Genomic DNA, 9517 nt, shown 5'->3' on the forward strand with positions numbered 1-9517 from the left:
TTCATTCCTTTTTTTACGTTTTGCAAGTAATAAGGCTAGCTGGCCGATGTGCCTGCATCATATGAAAGAAATATGCCCATCGAACACGCTGTGTAGATGGTTGCACGCGATAGTTTTATAGGCTAGCAACACGTTATGAATGCATTACTATGAGACTTGCCTCAAATATTCGCTGAGATACTTTCGCTGTATGTCGAGATACTTTTGCTGTATGTCGAGGCTGACATACTTTCGTTGTATGTCGACAAAATCAACAATGTCTTGGCGGCGTAATAGAAAGAATGACAAGTTGCGTAGGACAAAGAGTGTAATCGTTGAATAAAAATGTATCCAAAGCATTATTGCCATCACGACAGCAATGTTCTGGCTTATATTTACACATTAAAATATGGACCTTGAAAGGTCGTTGTTACTGCGCGGCATTGAAAATAAAAACGTAAGTGGTGAACTTGACTTAAGGCACATATTTCTGACAAGATGTAGTGGTGAACGCGATTAAGGTGAGTGGGCTGTTGTGTTTTGTAGAAGACAGTAATTATGGACGATGGTGGCCTAACCATCATGCAGTAATGAGAGCTGGCCCTCTGTCATTTAGGTTAAATTGGGTGTTAAAATCTCAACATCCTTGACGTCTTTCAAATTTGCTGAAATTTCGTACAGCACAAATTTCTCAGGACGCTCAACACGCTGCCACAATGTGTGCTGAAAAGTAGTCATCATGCACGAGAACGCATTGCATAAGTTATGACCGCGTTGCATAAAATTTCTCCCTTTCCCAACAAATGTGTTCTTTAGAGTAAAATTGCATAGCAAAGAAAAGGGAGTGCATGTCGCAAGAGAGTAATATTACGGCCAGGGGAGGAACGTGAACCTCAGCAAAACGCACGGTAATGCAGCATGGAAGAAAACACATTTTTGTGTGTGTGAAATTCTGATGCGTCGTATTAGGGTCTAAATGGAGCCTCGCAAAGGTGACCGACTTGGCAGAAGGCGGTCGTTCATAAAGCAAAAGCGTACGTCTGACATTTACGTCTCGCCATTACCCTCGAAATGCTCTGTCTTTGACCTTCATGACCCAGGCTAGTAACTCATGACACACACACACACACACACACACACACACGCACGCACACACACACACACACACACACACACACACACACACGCACACACACACACACACACACACACGCACACGCACACGCACACGCACACACACACACACACACACACAGACACACACACACACACACACTCGCACACACACACACACACACACAAACACACACACACAACACACAACACACACACAACACACACACAACACACACACAAACACACACAAACACACACGCGCGCGCGCATGCTCGCTTGTTTGCGAGCTCGGCCGTTATGAACATTAATCACTGCTAAAACGTTATTTGCATGCCCCCTTTTTTCTGGCATACCTCCTTTTTATCTATTTTCCACAGTTTTCTTCTCTTTTCCTGTCGTGATTTTTCTTACTAATGCAGCGTAGCAAATAAAAACTTGAGCTTCAGTCAAGACAACTGCAGTTTGCTGATATATGTATTTTCAGACACTAAATCAAACCGCAGCAATTCATAATGTTATTTGAATGTGAAAAGAAGTGAAGAATGCAAGCGCACATTTCTAATGAAGTATGAATTCAGTTTGTCTTGTATAGCTTGTTTTGTGCATCCTGCGCTATATGCACTTCCCAGTGTCATCATAGACCAGCACGAACTCACATTACTTCTTATTCTATAAACCGAAGATCTTCTTTTGAGTTTGCTTCACCACAATAAAACTATTTTAACAGTGGTGCAGTCTTCAAAGGCGGGTTCTTGCTGCAGAACGAGTAACGTGGTGCCTTGCAGGGCATGGTCGTCAAAGAGCCCGTGTCACAGAAAAGTCACCATTGACTTTGGCAGCGTTGACCATGCGAGAAAATTCAAATGGTTTCAATTAATAAAAACAAATGTTTGAGGAGGCATTTTTTCAGGTAATTTGCGCGGCACTCAAGTATTCAACTGCAGAGCCGCGCAATTGCCTGCAACTGCTAGGGGAAAAAAATACTGTTGTAATGTTGGGCAAGAATTTGCATTTGGAGATGCAATACTGCGTTGCAGAAATGTGCAATCGCAAAAGGGTGTCACAAATTATCGATTATGTTATGAGTGTCTCATTCACAGTCACAGCACGCACAAAATGTCACATACGTGGGTGTGCCTGTTGCCGTAGAATCGCGGAAGGGATACTTCGCAATCCAAATTGCAGCAGACGCCCTGTGTGAGTTCATAAAGACTGATGTCACGCGCAGAGCCATTTTTCTAATATCAAGATTCAGGCTTATGCCGAGAAAGAAATCACGTGAATGGCACCTGAAATCGCTATTGATTTCACTCTTAAAGGCCTTCAAACCGCACCGAGTTCAATCGTTTGGAAATTGTTTCTTTCTCGCCTTTACTACCCTTTCTAAGAGTGCTTATCCTTCTCGCCACTTAATATTTTTTTCGTGAAACGCGTGGAAAAGCTGCAATAAGTGTTTATTTTGCGCTTTTTGACTATACGATTGCTGTCTCTTCCTTGCGCAGTTGCAAACGTAGAAAACGAAGGGAAATTTGTTTATCACACACAACAGTCCTGCGAGACAAGGAAGAACGGGCGTGCGACTGCCCTAAAAGGCAATATATATGACATTTCAAAACAGATATCTCTCATTTGACTAGTGTATCGACCAATCGAAAGCTTATTTCATCCTGACGTCATGTGAGCAATCAGCTGACCTCATGAATAGGGTAGCGAAGACGGTAAATGCCAAGAGGGAATAACCAGCTTCTTTTTGGTATTTTTATAGGCTGTTTAGGGGCTGTTAAAAATTTAGGGTTCCATGCAGTTTTTTTTTTGCAATAAAGGTGCACGACGATGCACACAGTGGTTGCGGCGGCTGCATTTTTGATGGAGGCAAGAATGCTGTAGGCCCTTGTGCTCAGATTCGAGTGCATGTTGAAGAACACCAAGTTGTCAAAGTTTCCGAAGTCCTCCTCTACGGCGTCTCTTATAATTATATGGTGATTTTGGGACATTGAACTTCACACAATATTTTTACGTGGAAAGTGGGTTGGCACAGTGGACAAGCCACTAGACTATGAGTCATCCAGTGTAGAGCGCCAAGTTGAGACGCCTCTAGCCCGAAAAAAATGCACGTCTTGAGCAGCTCTAGTGAGCACGCTATTCTAGTAGCCACAGGCTATGTTCACACGCTCTAAACACCGAGAACAGTCTAGACGATTCCTTTCCAAATGTACAGTATTCATGCGAAGACACCTGCGTGATTGCTACAGTGTGCGAGAGCTTAGATTCTGGAATGCGTTAAACAAGCTTGTGTGCTCAGAAGCAATTGAAGTACGCTCCGAGAAACAGCATTTGGTATCACTCCAAGTATTACGAATCCGAAATATAGGCGACACGGCAAGCTGGTGTCCTCTGGATAATAACTTTGGCAGTCAGCTGGTAATACAACATGAGCAGACATCGGAATTTTTCATGCACTATACAGCTTTGCAGTCATTTAAACGCCATATAAAATTCGCCACAGCGGTTTGGTAGCTATTATTATTATCCGCGGGCCACCATTGAAAACGCAACTAGTCCATATGTGTTAATTTAGGTGTGCGTTCATAAACATAAGACGATCTAAGTTTCCTGAGCTCCTCACCATTGTGTCCGTCATACGCAAATTGATATTTAGGGATGTTAAGCTTCAATAAAGATTAGTGTATTATCAACACTATGTATAAGCTAAATTACACTGCAATAGGAGCATTGTTCTCTTATATAGTGTTTCTAAAATGTAGCTTGTTTGTTTGGAACCAGCTACTTCTTTTCAATAAATTATATGAGAAACAATCTTAGCGAATGCAACAAAACAAAACAGAGGACCACCATGGCACGATGCAGGCCAATGGAGGAACTTTATCCATTAAAGTGTGTTCAAAACAATTCAAGAAAATTTTGAAAAACTTAAAATCTCAAGACACGGGCTCTAGAATATGCCCATGACTTTGGGGTATAGGTTTTTAGAGCTGACAGAGCGAGAGACTACCAAATTACTGTGTTCAAGAGGCATTTATCCTTAGGTATGTTTAAACATGTTGTGGGTACTTAGGTGCGTATGAATGAACAGATGAGCTTTAGTAGGTTCTTCGCAACGTACTTTAGCACGTTGCGGGCAACTCCCACGTCGTAAAAGAAAGATTAAGCCTATTTGCTGCTTCGCGGGCCCGTTCAACTGCCCATAGCTGTTTTTTGAGTTCGAAGCTGGCAATAGCAACCCCGCCCCCTTTCAGGAAGGCGTGATGACTTCACACAGCGTAACGCAGGGCACGGCCAGAGCATGTGTTCCAAATTAGTTATACCATTGCAGAAGGAACATGTATTTTTAGGCTGTATTTCGGTATACATCTAGGGCAATAACGCGATGTTAGGTTACACTCCAAATAGAAGAAGCCTGAGTGTCAGAGATTGAGGTCAAGCTTTCTGCGTGGTGGTGAGTATTGTATGCTTATAATACAATACACGTTTCTTACTAAACAGCTGTCACACCCTTCTCTTTAAGCTACCTGTGTTACATAAATGATATGCCCCTGTTTCACATGTCATCATGTTTTGGGTCTATTTTTGAAACGTCTCGTTCAAAAAATTACCGTATTCAGCAACCAAGCGTGTAGTTGAAAGTGAAATCCGCAAATGTGCTTTCTTAAGCATCATCGCACCGTTAACATCACACGGAAAGAAACATCAACGTAGAGAATGTGAAAAGTTGGCCATCGCTCCTTTTCTTCGCTGCCTTTATTTTTTTCTGTATTGGTAAAGCACCAGAGTTTACTGCCTAAACACACCATTTCGGATATCTCTAGGTCCAGCCATTATGCAAAGGAGGCCCGGTAGTCGCATGTGATGATCGGTTAGCGGTTATCGCGTGGGCAACAGGCATTTCGCCATGCGCACCGAACTATGCCTGGGCCGGTGGTGTTCGGTTATTCACTGCGGTATATACTGTCTGATGGCTGCTTCGGAACTGCGCTGCGCGGAAGAAGTTTATCTAGGCCTTATGAGTATTCTGCGAAGGACATTCTTCATAGTTAATAATGGTTCCTGCGTATGTTCTAGGCACCTGGCTTCTGAGGAAAGGTTTCACCGCTTGACTACCTCGAGTTTCCCGATCGAGGTTTGCGTGGAAGTGGTGGTCCCGCATTGTTAACGCGTTCACATTTTGTTATAGATGGCAGTTCGATTCGAAACACCCTTTGAAGGCCGTACATTTATACAAGCAGGCTTACGCAGACGGCATTTTCTGACAAAAGTAGCTATGAGTTTTTAATTACTAGTTAACACGCTACCTGCATCGAATAAGTCAGCACTGTAACTTTAACACAGACGTAAAAAATTTTAAGGCTGGTAAGTGTTCAGTGATAAATTTAAAACTTTCGGTACGATTTACGTGAAAGACATTAGCACAATGAAGGTTAGTTGACCATAACTTTGTAAAACTCATTAATTCAAAATACGATGCCAGATATATATATTACGTCGTCAAAAACTAAATGAAGTAGCCAATTTTTGGTGTAAGGAGTAGGAAAGAAATAAATGTAAAGTGAGAAGATTGTCTAGCATCATCCCTTGAAAAATATGTGCGTTATAATACTACCGCACATAGAAACAAAGACAAAAAGCAGTTATAATTAGCGAAAGTATGTGAATCAAGATATTACTTCTTTCTATAAACAAACCAACTCGTTCGAGCAGGTCAATTTTTTCGACAATGCGCCTTTTCTTTATCCTTTTGTTGCACTCGCGAACTTCTCCACTTCTTGGTTTCAACACGCAATTTTTAAGTTCGTAACATTTAAGAGCGTCGGGCTGTCGTACGCTATCCTGTGCTGTAACATGCTGACGTTTTTGCCCAGCACGTCAAGGATAGCGAGAGTGCACTCGTGCCAAGAAAAATTATTCTTCCTCGTATTTTCCAAGCGCTCTGATGATGATAAAAGAGCGCTCACTCGCACAAAGGAGCAGTCTTCGAGTGTGTTGATTATGATTCCCTATTTTCATCAGCAAAAAAAAAAACAAGAACTAGTCCACTTGGCATAACGCAGAGAAAATCCCATATATGAAAAAGACACTACATGTGGGTCTTAACGTCTGAAAATCACCATTTGATTACGAGACTCTGTAGTAGAAGACTGCAGAAAAGTTTACTACCTTGGGTCCTTTAACGTGCTCCCAAATCTGAGCACACTATCCTACAGCATTATCGCCTCAATAAAAAATTCAGACGCTGCAGCTTGGATTCGATACTGCAACCTGCGGGTCAGAAGCCGGGTACCTTAGCAACTAGACCACCCCGGTCGGATCACATATAAAAAGAGATGAAAATGTTCAACATACATGAGATGGAAAGATAGAAAGAGAGAGAGTGAGAGAAAATTTGGCAGAAAAGTGAAAGAGCAAGAACAAAGAAATTGATAATGAGGGTAATGAGAGATATAAATAAAAATCAAATAAAGAAAATAAGACAGGTCAAAATGAATCAATCGTGAATTTATTGACCTAATTTTTGACTTCGCAACTTGCGCAGCTTGTAAATAGAGTCACACGTCTAGACAACATTTAGATCTCATATTTACATCTGCTCCGGATAACACGAAAACTTCAACCTATAACCTTCGGTTTATTGTAGACTTACTTCTGTCCCCTGCGTTCGAGATATCTGCATGTTCGCAAAACGTAGTACGAAAACATATTCACAACTACAGTAAAGCAATTTATGAAACCATTAACCACGGCCTTAAAATGTTTGTTATACTTTCTTTCTATCGTTCTCTTTTCGTTCAGTCACAGAAAACTGGTGTTTATTTGAACATAAACTAACCGAGTTTGTTCATGCTCACATACCACGCATCTCGCTTAGAGTAACAGTATCTAAACCATGGTTCTACAGATCGCTGAACGCTATGAAAAAAAACTAAACTGGCTGATCCCACGTACAGTGGGAATAGATGATAGGCAAAGCACAAGTTTGATATGTCACATTATAATCAGCACAACGTTATGATGTGGACGCAACTTATGCCACACGTGACTTCCATGTCATGATTATCATGCCTAGACGTGCTCTTTACCTCATTTGTATATTCACGTCACGTGATACCAAGTTTGGTATACGTGCAGCTAGAAAAACGGCTGCGAGCATGCTATGAGCGTTGTATATGTAGTCATTTTACATGACACGCATATCATCATTATTATGTTAAGACGTGTCCTTTACCTTCGTAACTCATTCACGTCATGTAATACCAAATTTTCTATATGTGAAACTAGCGAAATCATAAGCGTGGCATGTAGTCATGTTTTTACACGACACGCATCGCCCTTCAGTGGTGTAGTGAATAAGGTACTTGGCTGCTGACCCACAGGTCGCGGGATCAAATCCTGGCTGCGGCGGCTGCATTTTCGATGAAGCCGAAAATGCTGTAGGCCCATGTGGTCAGATTCGGGTGAATTTTAAAGAACCCCAGGTGGCCGAAAGCTGAAGAGCTTTCCACTACGCCGTATTTTATAATCATATAGTGGTTTTGGGATGTTAACCGTCACATATCAAATTAAATCATCACACAACACACATGTCATTATTATCATGTTTGCACCAGTCGTATACCCTCGTCATCCACGCGTCTTGTAACACCAAATTGGGTAAATGTAAAGCTGGCAAAACGGCCGCGCGTGCATCATGAGCGTGGCAAGTAGTCATTACTTACATGACATGCACGTCATGATGTACACGTAAAGGTCTGTCATGTATGTTAAGCATCCAGTCATATCATACCACGTGAGTTTTGCAACATATCATGTGAACGAAACCACTGCAAAAGCAGCAAGACCATGAAATATAAATCGTGACATTCGTCGCAATATTTGATGCTTTTCATGTTATAACTATTCAATTATGTTTGTCATACAGTCATGTCATCTCATACCAATTTTGGTATTGATACCATTATCCAAACAGCCAGGAGAGCTAAAAGTCGTAGGCGGCTAGATAGATAGATAGATAGATAGATAGATAGATAGATAGATAGATAGATAGATAGATAGATAGATAGATAGATAGATAGATAGATAGATAGATAGATAGATAGATAGATAGATAGATAGATAGATAGATAGATAGTTAGATACGGACGGACGGACGGACAGACAGACAGACGGACAGACAGACAGACGGACAGACAGACAGACAGACAGACAGACAGACAGACGCATTTAAAATGCCTGATGACAAATAGCAATAGGCCCACATGCTTTTTGTAAGCTTCACCACAGTAATTACGTTTGTGCGACAGAGCACGCTCTACAGGCACAAACTACCCCTGGTGTTTGGTCAACAAAGGCTGACTTGCACGCCTCCTTCGTTATTTGCATGCTTTGCGAAGAAAATGAGGAACTCTAAGCGTCAAAGGCATTCTATTGTTAACATACATTTACTGAACAGACAGACAGACAGAGCGACATACAGATAGACAGAACGACAGACAGACAGACAGACAGACAGACAGACAGACAGACAGACAGACAGACAGACAGACAGACAGACAGACGCATTTAAAATGCTAGATGACAAATAGCAATAGGCCCACATGCTGTTTGTAAGCTTGACCACAGTAATAAGTCTGTGCGACAGAGCACGCTCTACAGGCACAAACTACCCCCGGTGTTTGGTCAACAAAGGCCGACTTGCACGCCGCCTTCGTTATTTGCATGCTTTGCGAAGAAAATGAGGAACTCTAAGCATCAAAAGCCTTCTATTGTTAACATACATTTCCTGAACAGACAGAGAGACAGACAGAATGACATACAGACAGACAGAACGACAGACAGACAGACAGACAGACAGACAGACAGACAGACAGACAGACAGATAGATAGATAGATAGATAGATAGATAGATAGATAGATAGATAGATAGATAGATAGATAGATAGATAGATAGATAGATAGATAGATAGATAGATAGATAGATAGATAGATAGATAGATAGATAGATAGATAGATACGCTCAAAGTTGCTGAAGTTCGCTTCCGAATACTTTGAAATGCTTCGCATTTAACAACTTCTCAAGGCGGCAAAAGTCAGGGGCACTCTTTAAGCTCAGGCACAATATTGGTCTGCAGAAAAAAAGTACTCTCGCACCCTTCGTGACGCTAAATACAAGTTTATGCCTTGTGACCTCCAATCACTCATCAAAAAACAACAACAAACAGTTCTAAAAATTCATTCCCGCTCTTAACAACGTAGACGATAATTCCTTGGGGGATAGTGACGGGAGAAATATGGATTCCAACGATTGTGCCACCTTGTTTAATAATTATTACTAAGAAGGACCATTCCAACATTCCATCTGCAGAAGAAACTGATTACAGGCACATGTAAATCGTCATTACCGCGGGAATCT

This window comes from Rhipicephalus microplus, chromosome 1, assembly GCF_043290135.1.
Source record: "Rhipicephalus microplus isolate Deutch F79 chromosome 1, USDA_Rmic, whole genome shotgun sequence".
Classification (NCBI taxonomy): domain Eukaryota; kingdom Metazoa; phylum Arthropoda; class Arachnida; order Ixodida; family Ixodidae; genus Rhipicephalus; species Rhipicephalus microplus.